At 30.9% G+C, this 20127-nt stretch overlaps 1 long non-coding RNA gene across 1 annotated transcript; it reads right to left on the reverse strand.

Annotated features, from left to right (window-relative positions):
- Positions 1-7718: 7718 nt before the first annotated feature.
- LOC128126674 (uncharacterized) lies at positions 7719-10109 on the reverse strand. Its single transcript, XR_008224643.1, has 3 exons — positions 9975-10109; positions 9326-9508; positions 7719-8389 (listed from the first exon to the last, which is right to left on the reverse strand). It is a non-coding gene; the product is annotated as an uncharacterized LOC128126674 (long non-coding RNA).
- Positions 10110-20127: the final 10018 nt, after the last annotated feature.

Genomic DNA, 20127 nt, shown 5'->3' on the forward strand with positions numbered 1-20127 from the left:
AGTACAGTGGATGGGTCCCTGTTGTGATGTGACCCTTTCATTCCTTGGAGTATGATCTAAATCGTTTAGTATGTCTGGTATGAGTGATTGGTAGCTAATTTTTAGGCATTGACTTGTTTCTATTAGACACAACAAGAGAATCAGAGGGGCAGTAAGTTATCGGGGTTTGTTATTCGAGGGACGAATAACATGGTGATATCTTGAGAGGGCGGTATGGCAATAAGACATGCCACTAGAGTCTCCAGGTTCTAGAGAGATGACTAGGTATCATAGCGGCAAAGGGGTCTGTCCTTCTCCGGGTTTGGGAGTTCCTGTTTGGATTCAGGTGTCCATGGAGGAAGATAGTTGTGTGGTATGAGATCCTTTCGGTGGTGCTTTTCGGGTTATTGGGTTCAATCTATATGTTGTTAAGGAGCGATTTCAAGGGAAAAATCTAATTTAAGTGGGGGAGAATTGTAACGTCTGGACTCCCAGGTATATTATTGTGTGTTTAATTATTGAGATTTATTGAGTGACTCGACGAGTTGTGCGTCCAACTCGTCGAGTAAAATCGAGTTGACCGGGTGGAATTAATGAATGGACTCGACGAGTCAGAGAGCCAACTCGCCGAGTTGGTGTTGTGTTGTGAAACCCTAATTTCCCTGGGTTGGGGCCTATATAAAGGAACTTATGCCCCCATTTCTGCCTCACCAGCTGCCTAACCTTCCTGTGTAAAACCCTAAACGTGTGTAGTGAGCTAAAAGAGTCTTATAAGCTAAACTTGGAGTAACCTAGTGCATCTTTTGAAGAGAAGAGGAGATTATCCAACAACGAAGCAAGAGAATCGGTTGGATCTAGAGTATCTTCATGCTAGGGCTTCAATGGGAGGTAAAAGTTTGCACCTTTCTCGTTTATTTGCCTAGATCTCATTATATTGGAATATTAGGGTTTCTTCCACCTTTTGTTGGGACTTCGAGCATATAGAGTTATCATGGGGTTTAAACCTCATATCTGGACCTTGTGAGGTCCCTGGAGTCCAAAGGTCCCAACTTTATTCATCTACATGAGGGCTATTGGGCTTAACACTTGTGAGAGCATGTTTTGGTATATTAGAGCAAAAATTACCCTACATGAATGTAAAGATCGAAGCTTTACGTGATAACCGAGTCTTGAGATGCTAGATCTAGTGTTTGGAGTGGTAGATCTGTTTTGAATCGTCTGAATAAGGAATGAGTTTGAATGGACTCGGCGAGTCGATGAGCCGACTCGACGAGTCAGTGAGGGTTTGTCCCAATGACCTTGATCATGCGATAACTCGGCGAGTTGGGGGTCAACTCGACGAGCTGAGCTAGACCTTCATGAGACTTCTGAGGAAAAGTGTGGACTCAACGAGTCACATGGGTGCACTCGGCGAGTCGGGTCAAACATGGGCTATTGACTTGAGTTTGACTTTTGTTGACTTTAGGGTTGGGACAAACATGAGTAATGTAGATCATGGATGGGTAAAATGGTCTTTTATCCACTTCAAGAGTTAGAGAGAGAAATAATAGCCTTCGGGTATTAGATTCGTGAAAAGAGTATTAATTAGAGATATTCATCCTTTGTGTTAGGCGGAGGTTAGTTCGATATTCGAGTACGAGGTTATTTGCTTGCTTGCTTGCGAAGTGAGTCTTCTCGCTATACTTACCATGAGTGGTATCTTTGTGTGACTGAGATGTCTTATGTTTTTATATTGAGTACTGAGATATCCTGCATTATGTCTATGTGATTTATGATGTGTATTATTCTGTGCTTACTGAGTTAGGACCGGAGGGTCCACCTGAGTTATGGCTCCGGAGGGTCCCACTGAGACACATTGACCAGAGGGTCTTACTGTGTTATAGCCTCGAGTGGCTAATGAGTTGTGTGTGGTATTTTGGGGAACTCACTAAGCTTCGTGCTTACCGTGTTATGTGTTATGTGTTTTAGGTTTCTCTCGGGATCGCGGGAAGGCGCCGGCTTGATTGTACACACCAGTGAAAGAGTTATGTTTTGAGGATCCTGGATTTTAATCAAACAATTATGGAGTTGCGAGTTGTAAATTATATAAATGAGATTTTTGTGAAATGTGTTATGTGAATTATGTGATTTTAAAGGAAAATTTTTTTTGAAAATTTTCGGTGTTACATATAATTTCATGTTATTTTTAACTATTATTATATTTATTGTATTTAGTAATTTCCTTTCAAATATTTTAAAAAACATAGGTTGGATTTTCATATATTACTTTAGTTTTTAAACTTTACACTATATTTTTATGTTTGTTTGATGCATTAGTTTAGGTTATGCATTTGACACTATATTGAAGTCAATAAATTTAGTATACCATATTGATAATTCAATAAGTCTTCAATTTATGATTACGTTTATAACTTACAACATATTAAAGTTAATAAATTAAATATATTATATGGAAATATGAAGAGTTGGGAGTTTTAAAATGATGTGGTAAAAGAAAAATTGTTCCCTAAATTATTTAAATTATCAACCACTATTTGTAATGTAACATAATTTAATTTACAACTTTATGTTGTATTAATTATTATTATTATAAATTAACTTAAAATCAACTTAATTGAGTTTTCGTTATTATAAAAAATAGTTGTTGGACATCTTTTAGGTAATTCGACTTTAGATTTAAGATTTTTATATTTATCGTGTTTAATATTTTCCTTTTAACTATTTTAAAAAAAAATACGTTGAATTTTTAAAACTTTATTTGATATTTTAGTTTAGGTTTTAATTTTTACACTACGTTTTTAAGTTTATTTAATATATTAATTTAAGTTATGTATTGAACACTATATTGAAGTCAAAAAATTTAGTATATTATATTGATAATTCAAGAAGTCTTTCATTTATGATAATGTTTATGACTAACAACATATTTAAGTTATTAAATTAAATAAATTAGATGGAAATATGAAGAGTTGAGAGTTTCAAATTGATGTGGTGAAAGGTAAAATGTTTCCTTAATAGTATAGTACTAGATGAATTTACACGTTTTGTGCGGCACAGGTTAAAAATATATTGTTAGAATATTGAAAAATATATATTTTATAATGGTTATGTTATTAAAATTAACTTTGACATAATATGATTACACTATTATATTTATATATATATATATATATATATATATATATATATATATATATATATATATATATATATATATATATATATATATATATAATTATATATAAAATCTCAACTATTTTGAATAATAATATTCATTAACATCAACCCACCTTTCTCATTAATAGAATTAAATATAATTATCTATTTAGTATTATTTTTAACAATTGTTATAATTGATTAATTTATATTTTTACTTTTGAAATTATTTTCTAATTTTATTATTGATGTTCATTTAAAATACATTTATTTGTAGCTAACATTATGTAAAATTTAATTTGATGTAATTATCATTTAAAATTATTGTTCATTAATTTTAAACCACTTAATATTATTAAGTTAAAGAAGACTTTTAAGAAACACTTAATATTATTATTTAAATATTAAATATATACTAAATAATAAAGTGATAAGATTGACAATTTGTATTTCAAAAGAGACTTGCATGGATAATATGACATATCCATGATTTTTATAGTTTGATTTTATTATTTATAACTATTGTTCGTTAATTTTAAAGCCATTTATTATTATGAATAAGTGAAAAAAAAACTTTAAAAAAACACTATTATTATACTTAAAATGTTAAACATATACTAAAATATAAAGTGATAAGATAAACACTTTGTATTTTAAAAAAGACTTACATGGATAATATGGATAATATGACATATCCATGATTTTTAATTAATTATTGCTTTGAAGCAACACAAATATACATAAATATATACAATATTTAATTAAATATTATCTATATCACATTCCATAACATATGATCGATAACATGAATCTAATCTAATTTACATTAAAATTTCAACCACAACATACAATGATTGTCTTACAATAATACTTAAGCCAAGAAAAATAAAATAAAAAAAGAATTAGTATATAAAAAACTTACAAATTAAAAACTTTAACATAATAACATGACTCGAAACATGGTCCAAAGCCCTCAAACCAACACAAAAACCTATAACTTATTTCTTTGTGAATTTTATATGTGATTGGTATTTGTGTCTACTCAAAAAGATTGGTTTTTTATAGTAGATTATCCATTAACTATAAAATAATAATTATTACATTTAGTCTATATAAAATTATAATTAATTTGAACAATAGATAAAATAATGTTTATTAAAATTAAATAATTTAATGGTCTACTTATATTTTAGGTGTGTATAATATTAGCTATATTTGTCAACTATTTTAATTTACTACTATTATGATTTATTAATTTAAAAAAAAATTGACGGTGTTTTAATTTCATCATGATGATTATTTAAATTATCAACAATTGTTTGTAATCTAACATAGTTTAATTTCTATGTTTATATTATTTTTAACTATTGTCATTATAAATTAATTTAAAAACAACTTAATTGAATTTTATTTATTATAAAATATAGTTTTCAGACACCTTTTAGTTAATGCGATTCATAGATTTAGGTTCTTTTATATTTATTATATTAAATGTTTTCCTTTTAACTATTTTTAAAACATTATTTGATATTTTACTTTAGGTTTCAAATTTTACACTAAATTTTTAAGCTTATTTGATATATTAATGTAGATTATTTATTTAACAATATATTGAAGTTAACAAATTAAATATATCATATTGATAAGTCATGAAGTCTTCCATTTATGATAATGTTTCCAACTAAAAACATATTTAAGTTAATAAATTAAGTATATTATATGGAAATATGAAGAGTTTGGAGTATCAAATGAATGTGGTGAAAGAAAAAAAATTTCTTTTATAATATAGTACTAGGCGAATACCCATGCATTGCGCAGAGTACAACAATATATTTGAAATTCTTTTACAAATATATGTTTTTTAAATATATCAATGACATTGTTATTGGATTTTATATAATAAATCTTATAATAAGTTGGTATAAACATTGTTTATTTTGAATTATATAATAATGTATATATCTTTTAAAACTGTATAATCCTAAGTGTCTTAATGATGTCTACCTGCGGGTTACTTATGAATAAAATTAAATATAATATATGATTTAATGATATTTATAGTTGTTGTTATGATTAATTAATTTTAAAAAATATATTTGCTAAAGATTTTAATTTCTATGATTGTAATTATTTAAAACATCAAACATTATTTTTATTTTTAAAGACAACAATATAATTTTTGTATATAATTTTATTTTTAACTATTATTGTTGTAAGTTATATAAAATAACGTATTTCAAAACTCTTAATTATTTTAATTTGGTTTCAGAAATTTAATGTTTTTGAAATTTATTTGATGAATATTTTTAGTTTTTATGATTGTAGTTATTTAAAACAAAAAACATTGTCTTTGTTTTTAAAGAAAATATTATAGTTTTTTTATATAATATTACTTTGAACTATTCGTATTGTAAGTTATTTTTAAGATATTTATTTGAAAATTGTTAATGATTATAAAAAATAGTTTCATAGTTTTTTTTTTCTTTTTGTTAATTTAGGATTACAATTTAGGTTTAACACTATAATTTATAATCTTTAACTATCTATAAAATAGTCTCTCGATTTTTTTCAAGTTTAACTGAAATTTGATTTAAGTTAATTGTTTAATATTATATTAAAATTAATAATTTAGCTATTTTGCATCAACTCATACATTATACAAATTTTGTGACTTTAAAATGATAATTGCTCACATACGACAATATATTTAAATTAATAAGTTAACTATAATAAGTTAAAACGTTAAAGTCATAGTTTTGTAAATAGAAATATAATATGAGATTTTAATATTGTAGTTTAGTCAATCGTTTGAATGACTTCTACCCGCGAGTTACAAATAAATAAAATTAAATATAATATGTGCTTTAGTGTTACTTATAGTTGTTTTTATTGTTAATGTTTTTTTTTTTAAATTTATTTGCTTAATGTTTTAATTTCTATTATTATTATTTTTTACAACATCAAACATTGTTTTTTTTATTTTAAAGGTAACAATATAATAATTTATATAAAGTTATTTTTAACTATTTTCATTGTAAGTTATTTTAAGTTACTTATTTGAAAACTTTTAACAATTATAAAAATATCTTTAGGAAATATTTTAGTTAAATTGATATTACAATTTAGTTTTTGCATTTATCACTACAATTTATCACTTTAACTATTTACAAAATATTCTTTGGTTTTTTAAGTGGAACTGAAATTTATATTTAAGTTGATACTGTAATATTATATTTAAATTAATAATTTAAGTATTTTGTCCAAACTGTTCAAAAGTTGTAATTTTAAATTGATAATGGTTTACATACAACAACATTTTAAATCTAATAAATTAAGTATAATATATTAAAAGTTAAAAACATAACTTTATAAGCAGAAGTAAAGATATTATTTTAAAATTGAAATTTAGTTTATTTATGATTACAGATTAGGTTTGATATTTATTTAACTTTATTGACCAACTTATAATCATTATTAGAAAGACACTATAATTTATCACTTTTAACTATTTACAAAATATTTTTTGGGTTGTTTAAGTTAAACTAAAATTTATATTTAAGTTGACCTTGTAATATTATATTTAAATTAATAATTTAAGTATTTTATACAAATTGTTCCATAATTGTATCTTTTAAATGATAATGGTTTACATCCAATACTATATTAAAACTAATAAATTAAGTATAATATCTTAAAAGTTAAAAAAAAACACAACTTTATAAGTAGAAGTAAATATATTATTTTAATATTGAAATTTAGTTTATATATGATTACACTTTAGGTTTGATATTTCTTTAACATTATTAAGCAACTTATAATTATTATTAGAAAGAAATTGAAAAGTCACAGGAGTTTCAAATGAATGTAGTGAAAGGAAAAATGCATGGGAGTTTCAAATGAATATGGTGATAGGAAAATGCTTCCTTTATAATATAGTATGATATGATATGATATGATGGGATGAGATTAGGAGATTAAAATTAATACATACAATGGTATATTAATATATATATATATATATATATATATATATATATATATATATATATATAATGGCATGCAACCTATAGTATTTACGATAAATATAACTATTAATACTCAAATTTCTAGAAATAATCAAATTAGTATATATCTAACATTAAATATATTGTTCATACGTGAAAGGCTGTTGTTTCTTGCATATCTCAACTTTACATAATAATGACGTTATGAAACAGACATTTATTTTGTATTTTTGTCTGTCATTGTTCCTAAATAAACTAAACATGTAATTTCAAATACTAATATGATGGAATTATCATTAATACATATAATCACAAAATTAAGTTGCCCATTAACTACTGAAATTTCAACTTTCTCACCTAAAGATGCTCAAGTTATATTATCTTTTAATTGCAATTTATCAAACAGATTGGAACATGACAAATAATAACAAATCATCTAAAAGACATTTTCTAGTGATACAACTTATTACTATTTTTTTTTTAAAAAAACGTACATTAGTATTTGATATTATAGCCTTTTAATCATATATAATACTAATTATTCATAAAACTCATAAAAATTATTGGCTAGCATTTACAGGTTTCAACTGCTTGTGAATTGATAACTATAAAGTAAGGTTAACTTACTATATTGGTGAATACACTTCTTTATCATGATTTTCTCATTTGATCATCCAATTATGTTTTATAGCATAAAACCTTTTCCCTTTGCTATCTATTGTCAAGATGCTCTATACAGTTTTGAATATACCTGCTACAATTGACAAATCCCCAAAAAAGACCATTATACCCTTGGTTCTTCTTATTGCACCAGATCATCTCACCTATATTGTTCTTCCTTCCAAGAAAACTAAAAGCCATCAATTTATGACAAAGGCTAAAGATACTACAATTATAGTTCAACACCGAAACAAACAAATAATTCATCAAGAACTATAACGTCTTTTTTTGTCCTAGTCATGGAGGTTCTCAGTCTATAAAGGTGTTTCCTTTATTGGTTGGCAGCTTGTGTTTGGTGCAACACCTGCATTTTGGTGCATTGTTCTTTCTTTCCTTGGTCTTCCGTTCCATCATATTCCTAATAACTTATCAAATGACAATGAATTAACCGCAAATCACCTTTTTAGAAAAAGTAAGTTCCTTCCCGGGTAAAGTCCTCTTAAATGGATTTCTAGTTCCTTCCTTCCCAATCAATGCTAACTCTATCTTCCTCTCTTGTAATTTAGGAGATTTCCCCAGCCCATAAAGAACTGTAGTTACATAAAACTCTCAAAAGATAAAAAAAAAAAAAAAAAGAAAGAGATATGACTTCAAGTAAGAAAGTGAAAGTTCAATCCTCACCGCCAAAAAGAAGACAACAACAATCCGTACTACTTCTCTCAGTAAATAACCTAATATGTAATCTCTCAAATAATTATGTCTCAAAAAAATCTTAGTTGATTTCCTTTTGGATCATCTCAATTTACTCATTTCACATCAAAAAGAAATAAATATTACAATCATCTGGGTTGTTAAAGGAATTGGGTATTGAATACATCAACATCGGCTATTAAAAAAATATTGAATAGGGAGTGTAAAAATTAAGGATTTATAAAAGAAACGAGCCCGGATGTCAACAAAATTAGGTATTGAATCAACAATTCGAGATAAAGACAACCCAAAAAACTCTTTCTTAATGTATAACTATGAAATTTTTGATGAACTTAACGATGCATTTTCTTTTCAACTTTACATCCTTCCAAAGAAGCCAAAATACAAAATGCATAATCGATGGCCAAAGGAAGAATCATATACAAAAACCTTAAACTTACACCAATGTAGACATGAAATTTTCATTTGCAACTCCGCTTAAAACTTCGAGGAAGTTTTTTTTTTAATTTCTTGATTTGAACTCATGATGTAATAATCGAACATGTGAGAAATAATATAAACAATAATGAATACACAATAGATCATAAAAATGAAATAATCCTCAAGCCTAAAAAGCATAAATGTTAGCCCTAGAAAGATCAATTTTCAGTACTGATATTGGATGAAAAAAATCATAAAATAAACTTCACTTACGGGAATGAGAAAGTTGGGCACATTGGTTTTTAGATAACTTAACAAGATTTCGAAAATAATCTTGTTATCGGTGTAACATCAAGAACATTAAAAATCAAAATCCATAAAATTTGAAATCTCACCGATGTTAGTGATATAGAGAACAAAAAGGTGTTTTTACAGATTTGTCCTCAAGGCGCTCGACGAGATGCTTTATGGTTTCAGGTGAAATGGATGATAAATCCATAGACGTTGCATCTCAAGTTATTGCAACCACTTGTTTGCGTATACTTCCACGAGCATCCAAAAACCGGTCACTTAGAGAACTAACATGTTCAACCAAATCAATATTAGAAAATAGTGTTAAATGTGAAACATAGAAAATCAGTTAGAAAATGATAACATATGTAAGATCTATCTCCATCTCAGAAACTGAGTTTGTAAATATGATTGGAGAACAAAACATATGAATACAACTCAAAATCATTTAGGAAAGAAATATTGCATCAAAATCTACTTGCAAAATCAAAACCCTTCTTGGTGACCTAATATCGTTATGAAATTCAATTTTTTTATGTCATTGAGTCTGATTCTCGAAAAATAAACTCAAAATAATGAAAAATACAAAGATGGAGAGAAAGGCGGGGAGGTAAAGAGGAGAAACAGAAAATCATATCAAGATATGTATTTCATTTATCAATATTCAATCAAAAAACCTAAATAAGCCCACCTACAAATGTCAAGATGGGGGAGACGGTGCCATGACTTCAAGAAAAGAAGAATAATGATTACCATAAACCATTGATTGGATCGATGATTCGAATGGGACAATTATTGAATGAGATGTTTATGACAGAAGCCTTAGTCCGCCGATTTCAGTTTTACATAGGATTACATTCCTGATTTGCAAAGAAAAAATCATTGTGATTTCAAAAGAGATTAAATGGAATTCAAGAAATGTTGAATCCAAAAAATCAGGTATCGGAATACGAAATAGGGTAAACAATTAGGAAGAAAATCAAGAACCGAGGATATGCATAACACTAATTTAATGGTCAAGGATAATTTCAGAATTTCAGTTGCAAGATTTAAGTGGGTAAAAAAGCTTGGTGGTGGCTAATAAATGATAAGTGACAAAATTCTTTTTATTGATTAGGGGATATCAACTAAATTAATACTTTGAAGCATTAATTATTGAGTTTATAGACATTTAGTTTGACCTACTTAACCTAGAGTCAATTAGCATCAATACTAGGTTAGATTTTCTTTATGGCTTGGTAGTGTTTATATAGTATTATGGTTTGGTGTTGTTTATATACGACATCAACATTTGGTTAGTTTTTACGATAACAAAATACATTCATGTTTTGGTGCGTTCTCAAACACACCTAAAGTTTAGACCAATATGTCAACATAATATAAAGCATGCATATAAAAGTATTCATGATATATTGATATCTATAGAGTTTAATGATTGTTACATAATTATTCCAGTTTTCATATAATTTTATTATTTTTCTCTTATAATGTCTTGAACTCCATAAAATTTCAATAAAAACAATGATTTTTTAAACCTTTTATTTGCTAATCATTTTATAATGAAAAAGTTTCATGTTCCCTGTTAGGTGTGTCAAACCCAGCAAATAATAGGAGTACAATATACTCCAAATACACTCCTTTAATGCACTAAAAAGTAGTACAAGGCAAGCAGGGTCGAACCATAGAGACACGGGACAAAAGTCTATACCTTTTTGCACAAGGTACTTTAGTCACAAATGGGGGTTTTGTTTGCAAAATTCATATAATAAAATAACAATCTACTTTAAAAACATGCACAAAATAAAATAGATTTGTAAACAAGTTGTAAACGTGTTTCCAGTTCTAGTTCTCAATGTTGTTGTTTAACTTGATTGACTTGATGTAATTTATGATTGCTATTCTAAGTTGGTACTGAAAGATATTAACACGCTCTAATACCTCTCGCTTGCCAAATTATCTAATCAAAACACGCTCTTTGACTAGACCTAGCTTTACTAATTCAACCTAAACACGCTCTTAGATTGTATTGAAAAACTGCATTAAGTTTTGTACAAGCTTCCCAACAATGTTCATTTCTTCTCATACGCTCGGAAGTGTGAAAACATGTGATATATGTTTTACAATAAGAAAACTTATTGCTTGTTACCAATTATTAACTTAATAGAATGATTAGGTGCCCTAAAAGTTAATTAACTGCACAAAAAATCAATTCATGAAAGTGGCCAATCAAACACAAATCAAATTTAAGGGTTCTATTTTAAACAAAAACATAATCACTATAATAGAATCACAAATCAAACATCAAATCATATGCTTCAAGTCAAGCAATCAACATGTTTTGAACAAGAACTAGAAACTAGGGTTTCTTAGCCACACATGGCTAAGAACAAATCAAACAAGAATAAAGATGGAATTGGAATGTTTAATCCTTACAAAAATGAAATCCAAATGTTTGCAATGATTAAGTTTTCTCAAAAGCTCCAAGAATTCTCCCAAAATTGCCCTAGATCGCCAGAAACTGCTCCTAAAACCGTTCTCTCTTCAAATAACGTTCTTCTATTCTTTCAATTAAAGTTCACCTGCATACCATGAGGCCATGCGTTTTTGGCATGGCCATGCCTTTTGCCCATGTGTTTTTGGCATGGCCATTTGTCTTGACCATGTGTTTTTGGCATGGCCCATGCTTTTTGCTAAAATTCCAAAAAGTCTTCACTGTTGACTCCATCTTCAATCTAGCTTCACCACGAGTCATGTTGCTCAAATATGAGATGATAAAGGACAAACACAATCCGTGTCAGTGTGACAAGAACCGCATTTCAAACGCAGTCCTTTGCTATGATGATAATGCAACAATGAATCGGGTTATGTCTTCATGCTTTCCTCCATGGAATGACCGGTTCATCTTCCCTGCATGCTCCAAAGCTCCAAGAATCTAAGCTCCATGCATCCATGCATCCAAGCTCCACGTTCCATGCTCCATAATGCCTGCAAAATAAATCAAAAATAGTGAAGTACCAGGCATTCTTAAGGAAATATGCAATTGCCCTAATAATCAACTAAATGTAAGAATTATGAAGTAGAATGCTATAAAAAGACGGAAATAAACATGCAAAATAGGTGCGTAAAATGCACCTATCAAACCTCCCAAGCTTAGACCTTTCTTGTCCTCAAGAAAGAACAAAATTGAGAATCTACCTAGAGATAACGATAGGTGACTAAAAAGAAACTAAGATGAAAAGAGTTGAAGGAACGAAAAGGACTAAATGGAATTAAGAGTGCATGCATGCAATAAAAGAAGAACTAATGAAAATAACATATGTACAAAAAAAAAAATTTCAAGCATTAATGCAATAAACAAAACAAAACGAACATATTCAATCCAATTAACCTCATTATGTCATTAAGTCGAAGGTGTACCTATCGGGCCTTGAGATAACTTGACATTAACCCCATAGAGATATATAACATGTAAAACAAGGTTTTTAGCCATTCCCTAACGCAACTCAACAAAATCAAAAGTTACAGCACTTGTTCACTTTTACAGGTATTGGGTTAGCACATGGAACAAATTATGGTCTTACTCTCGTGAAAACATGTGATGAAAAATATGCTCATTTTCATTTTTCAAATCATGACAATGACCGACTCCAGCTATTTGTTGACTAACAACAATCTTTTTCTAAAAAATATTTTCTAAAAATTCCCTAATATTTACCCAGATTGGTTACATGTTTCAAACCACTTACACTAGTCAAAGTAGTTTACAGTCAGTCCCAATGTTTACAGCCAAACATTTTTTTCAAGCATATTATTCGATTAAACTATAAACATAAATACATACAAACTATCTAATTGTATTTCTCTACAAATAAAGCTCATGACTTTCTTTGAAATCCATGTAACGGGCTTCCAACCAACACATCCAAATCAGATGACCTTAGTGTGCTAGATTTAAAGGGATCCCTCGGGTTTACTTGCCCGAACCTCAAAGGGCACATATTAGCTTTATTTGTTATTATTAATTTCATGACTTTCTATGGAACTCGTGTAGCGAACTTTCAACCCAATCAGTCCCAAACAAGTTTGTTTTAGGCAATTAGGTGTAGAACACCCCTCGAGGTTTACTTATTCGAGTCCCAAAGGTCACAGATTAACTTAATAAAAAAATTTTATTTTTTTATTTTTATTTTTGTTTGCCAGGTTTATTTCCATATATTTTCATCTTGACTCTTTTAGGGGGACAGATGTAAACGCGCAAAGACCCGTAAGTATAGTTGGAAACAATGTCCCCAAGCAGGGTATTTAGAAGGGAATAGGTAGAAAAAACTTTTTAGAGCGCTGGAGAATTCGAGTCACTGAAATTTTATATTCATTTTATGGCTCTTTTGAATTTGAAGTTTGGATATGAGTGAGCACTTACTACTCATAAGACCGGTCGTGTGTTCCAAGGGCTAACCTATACCTGTCTTTATGCTTCGGTGTTGATAACCTTATCATTTTTTGTTTTACACGAGTAGCTTCGGGAGACATGTTCGTGTGAGATTAGGTTGCTTCAAGATTTTTAATGAAAAATGAACAAGTTCTAATCTCAAGCCACGACTAATTTACCACTTCAACTTATTCAAGAAGATTATGTTTCTTTAGATTGAATGTTTTTTTTTTGTTTTTTTGTTTTTTTTTGTGCTGTATGCTTTGAAATGAATGCATGAAAAAATGAAAATAAGAAAACCATTTTTTTGGATTTTTTTTGATGAAATGCATGTGGAAACTGTTGGGATTAAAACCCTAATTGTGATTTGATGAACAAGATGCGGAAAATAAGAACAAACACAAATAATGAAGATTATGTGGAATGATCACTCGATTTATTGAAATAGGAGGAATAAATTACACTTAAAGCATAGACTAAAGAATCTAACACTACATAAGAAACCTCACGTGGCGGCTACATTTTGCCTCACACTCTTAACCCTAATAATGAATAATACATGACTATTTATAGGGAAAAGACAAGTCTTGGGCTTTTAACCTAGAATTCATCAAAGGGGCCCATTGCCATCATCCATGGAGTGCTTTGAAACCCTACAATCTCCCCCTCAAAGTATGGAATGGATGACAATGCTTTAACTTCCAAAACAAGCATCTAGCAAATAAAAAGATCTGCAACGAGGAATATATGAAGCAATCCACGAATCTTGATTCTTCAATAGTCTTCAAACACGGGCTCTAGGATATATAAATCAAGCACTGAAGTAATGTCTTTAAACTTCATTTTCGAATGTAATCCCAAAGAATCTTCATGAAAACCAAACCCGCCATAAAACCCATTTCAGAACAAAGAAACTGAATCACTTCTTGTCTTTGAAGAGCTCCCCCTCCAAGTCACAATGATCTTCAAATAAGCTAATGATATAAGCCATCAAAAAATATCATGTAACAACCCAAACTTTAAGATTCGTAACGCCACTTGATAGAGAAAATACAAGAAGTCGGAGATATAACAAGTCCTTAGCAGAGCTCGATGAAAAATTTCCGCTGTAAAGGATACTTCTCTGTAAAAGCTTTAGTAGAGCTCGATGAAGAACTTCTGTTGTAAAAGCTACCTTCATAATTCTCCCACAAGCTTTATCAAAAATCTTCAACTTTGAAAAGTCACAAATCTAATTTCGAATGGCCATACCAAATTCTCCCCCGATTTATAATCAAAAACATGATTATAAAGCCTTCAAATGGTCATGAGAATGATCTTGAATGGATAAAAATTTACTATGCTCCCCCGCGACAAAAAGATATACACAATGAAGTATAAAATCCGAAAAAATCGTGAAAATTTGACGTTATAAAAAAAACGACTTTCCGAACCGCCAAGACTTGATGGAATCTTTATTTTCTGTTCACAAAAAAAAATATGTGCGTTAAAGAATTCAAAACTGTTCATCGGCCCTCAAATTTGCAAACTTTTCGAAAAAAAAACGGGCTGAAACTGTCACTTTGCTGAAAGATCCAGGACTGAAAAGGTAATTTTGCATCAAATGCCCCTTCATTTGTAACAGATTCTGGAAATGGTCCATAATCGCCAAGCCATGAAAAATACAGGGACCGGAATTGACAAATCGTAGGTGTTGCAGGGACAAAAAAAGAAACGTTAAGTCATCTTCCCCAATTTACCCCTGATTTAAAGAACACGACTGGAAGGGGGCTCATACGAGCGTTCACAAACGAAACCACACATACGATTCCAATCAACTCCTTGTAGACTTTCGTTTCAAGTACAAGAAACCGAACCTAAGTTCGTTTCAAGACCGCCATTTATTCACCTGAAGCGAACACAACCGAACGTTCGGTTCGTTTCTTATTTCCATATCAAGCTTCATCAGGCGAAACTCCTTTCGCTTTCGGTTCATCCTTCGTTCGCTCCAACCATTAACAACCGAACCCAGTTTCATTGATACAAAAGCAAAACCGAGCATCACGATTAGAATAAGGAGCGAAACCTTAGCCAAGCCGAATCACAGGTTCGCTTTCTGTCTTACTTTCTTTCGTTCCAAGGCAACAGACAAACCCAATCATAGATTCGCTTCAATTTCATCGATTATACCCCAATGAGAAGCACAGTAAACGAGCATTCATAGGTAAGGATTTCACAACGATTTTGACTTTTCTATTGACCAATGTTTGTCCCAATTGAGATTGATTCGTTTGCAGTTCATGTAACACGAATATGACAGTCAATTTCGTTTGTTTGTAGGTAAGATTGCGAATTCAACATCATTCAATCGATGTTATTAAGCCTCTATTAAGAGACCTACTTGGCAAAGCGAACAGGACGTCAAGCCAAATCATGATTCAAGATCTGACAAGGACCACAAATCTCCTTCGTTCCAATTTCTATTCCAAAAATCTGATTTTACAGTTCCGATCAAAAAGAATATATTCACACCTCCGATTTCGACTTTTCTTTCTAGGACCATCAAAAGCGATTGTTGATCAATACCAAAATCGTTTTTTTTTCAGATCAATCAAGTCACTAATCAACATCTACATTCAATGAAAGAATCGATTTTGACAATATTATCGTTACAGATTACAATTCATGAATAGAAGAACAAAGATGAAGTGGAATAAGGCAGCATCAAAGAAACGATCGATGCTTGAATTGAACACAGAAGACACAATCGGAAAGCAGATATAATGTTAGGGCCAAAGAAAAACTAGATCTTTAACAAATATGTGGACCATGAACAGTGAGTCGGCCAAGAATATGGGCCAGATCAAAATTAGATTCGAATAGATCGAATTGGATCGAAACAAATGACTAACATCAAATAGATTTTTGGATTAAGCTATCGACCAGATCCAATATGAACAGAAGAATGAATTGAAAAAAAAATACCAGATGAACAGTGATGAACAGCATAAATTTCCATGAGCAGTAACTTGAACAAAATTTTGATTCCATACCGCCAAAACACCAATAATCTTCAATATATGTGCAGAAAATCACCAAATCAAGAACCGATACTTCAAAAATCAATAGATCTTCAAAGACCCGCTCTGATACCACTTGTTGGGATTAAAACCCTAATTGTGATTTGATGAACAAGATGCGGAAAATAAGAACAAACACAAATAATGAAGATTATGTCGAATGATCACTCGATTTATTGAAATATGAGGAATAAATTACACTTAAAGCATAGACTAAAGAATCTAACACTACATAAGAAACCTCACGTGGCGGCTACATTTTGCCTCACACTCTTAACCCTAATAATGAATAATACATGACTATTTATAGGGAAAAGACAAGTTTTGGGCTTTTAACCTAGAATTCATCAAAGGGGCCCATTGCCATCATCCATGGAGTGCTTTGAAACCCTACAGAAACTAGAGGCTAATGTACAAAGACCCCTCCCCAAGCTTAAGATTAAGCATCGTCTGCGATGCTCGGAGAGGGTAGGGCAACCTACTTACCATGAATGTATAGCTATATAGAGCATATGAACGAATTCTCAACAATTCTAGTCAAATAATATTAGGATTCATGCATCAAAATTGAGATATGGAAGGAATGTACCATTCATATGCTTGAATTTGTAATGTGTGCTTGACTTTTTTTTTCACTTCATCTTCAACCTCAAGAAAAGTTGAGCTCTTCAATGGTGGAATGCACAAACGGAGGTAAAAGCTTCCCTTCTTCTTTACAAAATACTTCCCTAAGCTTGATCTTGAAACCCTACAAAAAAATTTTGAAACCTAATACAAGAATCAAGTCAAAATTTACAAAGAAAAAAAACTAGGGTTTTATGCAAGATTCGATTTTGTACACTTTCATGGAGGGAATTCTACCTAGATGAAGAAGAAGATGGAGTTAGGAACTTAAAACAACAAACCTTTGAGCTTTAATGTTGGATTGATTAATGAAAGTCAAAAGTTTATGAGTGTTTAGGAGGATAGAGTGCACGGTCGTGAGTTGTGAGGAGGAAGAATGACACAAAACACATGGTCCAAGCCAGGCCGTGTGTTTTCAGTCCAACCCATGCGTTTTTAGCATGGCCATTGAGTTTTTGCATTAGGCCGTGAGTTTCAGCCCATGCGTTTTTGTCCTTGCCCGTGCATTTTTTAGCATGGCCCATGCGGAATTTTTTTTTCTTTTGAAATCCTCGTCGTCACGCATGGTCAAAAAATTAGGTCATGTGTTTTTGAGTCTTGCCCATGCCAATTTCACATGTCCATGCTTTTCTTTTCTGTTAACCTCAAAAATTCACGTTTTTTTTACTATTAAGCTCACACAAACGTTTTTTTTAACACATGACTCCCTCTCAATCTTTTAGATAGTTTTTTTTGGAACTCTAAAAAGACTAAAAAAACATTGCAACACAATAAAATAAAGTAAATAAAAGAAGAATGGAAAGAAAATACTCCCCGAGTTGCCTCTCGATTAGCCGCCCTTGTTTCAAGTCTTTGGCTCGACTTGGCCTTTGGAATATGTTATTCTTTGAATATTGGGGCTTTCCAACTCAGAGAACTTCTTACTACTTCCTCAAATTGGACACTTATCTTGTATCTGACTTTCTTTTTGCTTAGGAACCATACTGGACTTAGACCCTTGATGACAACAATCATCCAACTGAGCCCTTTCATGTACTTGTCCAGTAAAGTAATCGACTCTTCTTTCTTTGATACGGTGGTTGAGTTGATGACTGATTGGGTGTCCTCCTTTGCAGGATATGTATCCTTTAAATGGTCCAACAAATTTATCGTTTCCGACTCCCGTGGTTGGTCTACCAGTGAAAGGAGTTTCTCATTGGTAGTGAGTAGCTCAACCTCTCTTTCGTCAACCTCCAACACCTCCTCTATAGCTTCCATGACAACCTTATCAATTTCTACTTCTTCTTTGACAAAATTCTCCACTTCTACTTCCCCCTCCTCTTCCCTGTCTTCAAATTGCAATCTTGGGTCATCAAAAAAATTTCCATCATTCAAGGTCATGGCAAAAATAGTATGCATTGGGTGGTTTGCGATGGTAATTCGCCTTGATTTTCCAATATACTCACAGATTGAGCAAGTTGTGCAATTTTTTGCTCTAAGCTTTTGAGGCTAGCCTTGGTTGTCTCCTGGAAGATTTGGGTAGTAGTGGCAATACTTTTCACAATGTCTTCCAAGGACATGCTCGAAATTTTAACTTGTTAGGGAGGAACAGAATATGGTGGTTGGAACTGTGGAATTGGTTGTTATTGGTCGTTTGCCCAAGCTTGGTATGGGTTTTGGCATTGGTTGTTTCCCCAAGCTTGGTTGTTATCCCACCATTGATCATGTTGAGGTTGATCATAACTCCATTGATTTGGCCAGTAGTAGCTTCCCCTTTCTTGCACTTCCTCCCATTCCCTTTGTAAATATGGACACATGTTGGTGTCATGTCCATTTTGAGTGCAAAAATCACAAGGAATAGGTGTGGGCTGCATACTTTGGTCATTTCCAATCATCATAACAATATGGGCTAGCTCAGAGATTTGGTCTTTAATGTAAGGAGTGTTCATCTCCAAGCCACACTTTTTGTTATGTTTTTTGTTATTTTTGTTATTTTTTGTTATTTTTTTTATAGAGATGTACCTGCTCACAAAAATCTTGGTATAAACAATTAGTAACACCGTGTCCCCGGCAACGGCGCCAATTTGTTAGGTGTGTCAAACCCAGCAAATAATAGGAGTACAATATACTCCAAATACACTCCTTTAATGCACTAAAAAGTAGTACAAGGCAAGCAGGGTCGAACCATAGAGACACGGGACAAAAGTCTATACCTTTTTGCACAAGGTACTTTAGTCACAAATGGGGGTTTTGTTTGCAAAATTCATATAATAAAATAACAATCTACTTTAAAAACATGCACAAAATAAAATAGATTTGTAAACAAGTTGTAAAAGTGTTTCCAGTTCTAGTTCTCAATGTTGTTGTTTAACTTGATTGACTTGATGTAATTTATGATTGCTATTCTAAGTTGGTACTGAAAGATATTAACACGCTCTAATACCTCTCGCTTGCCAAATTATCTAACCAAAACACGCTCTTAGATTGTATTGAAAAACTGCATTAAGTTTTGTACAAGCTTCCCAACAATTTTCATTTCTTCTCATACGCTCGGAAGTGTGAAAACATGTGATATATGTTTTACAATAAGAAAACTTATTGCTTGTTACCAATTATTAACTTAATAGAATGATTAGGTGCCCTAAAAGTTAATTAACTGCACAAAAAATCAATTCATGAAAGTGGCCAATCAAACACAAATCAAATTTAAGGGTTCTAGTTTAAACAAAAACATAATCACTATAATAGAATCACAAATCAAACATCAAATCATATGCTTCAAGTCAAGCAATCAACATGTTTTGAACAAGAACTA

Source organism: Lactuca sativa, chromosome 6 (genome assembly GCF_002870075.4).
Source record: "Lactuca sativa cultivar Salinas chromosome 6, Lsat_Salinas_v11, whole genome shotgun sequence".
Lineage (NCBI taxonomy): Eukaryota > Viridiplantae > Streptophyta > Magnoliopsida > Asterales > Asteraceae > Lactuca > Lactuca sativa.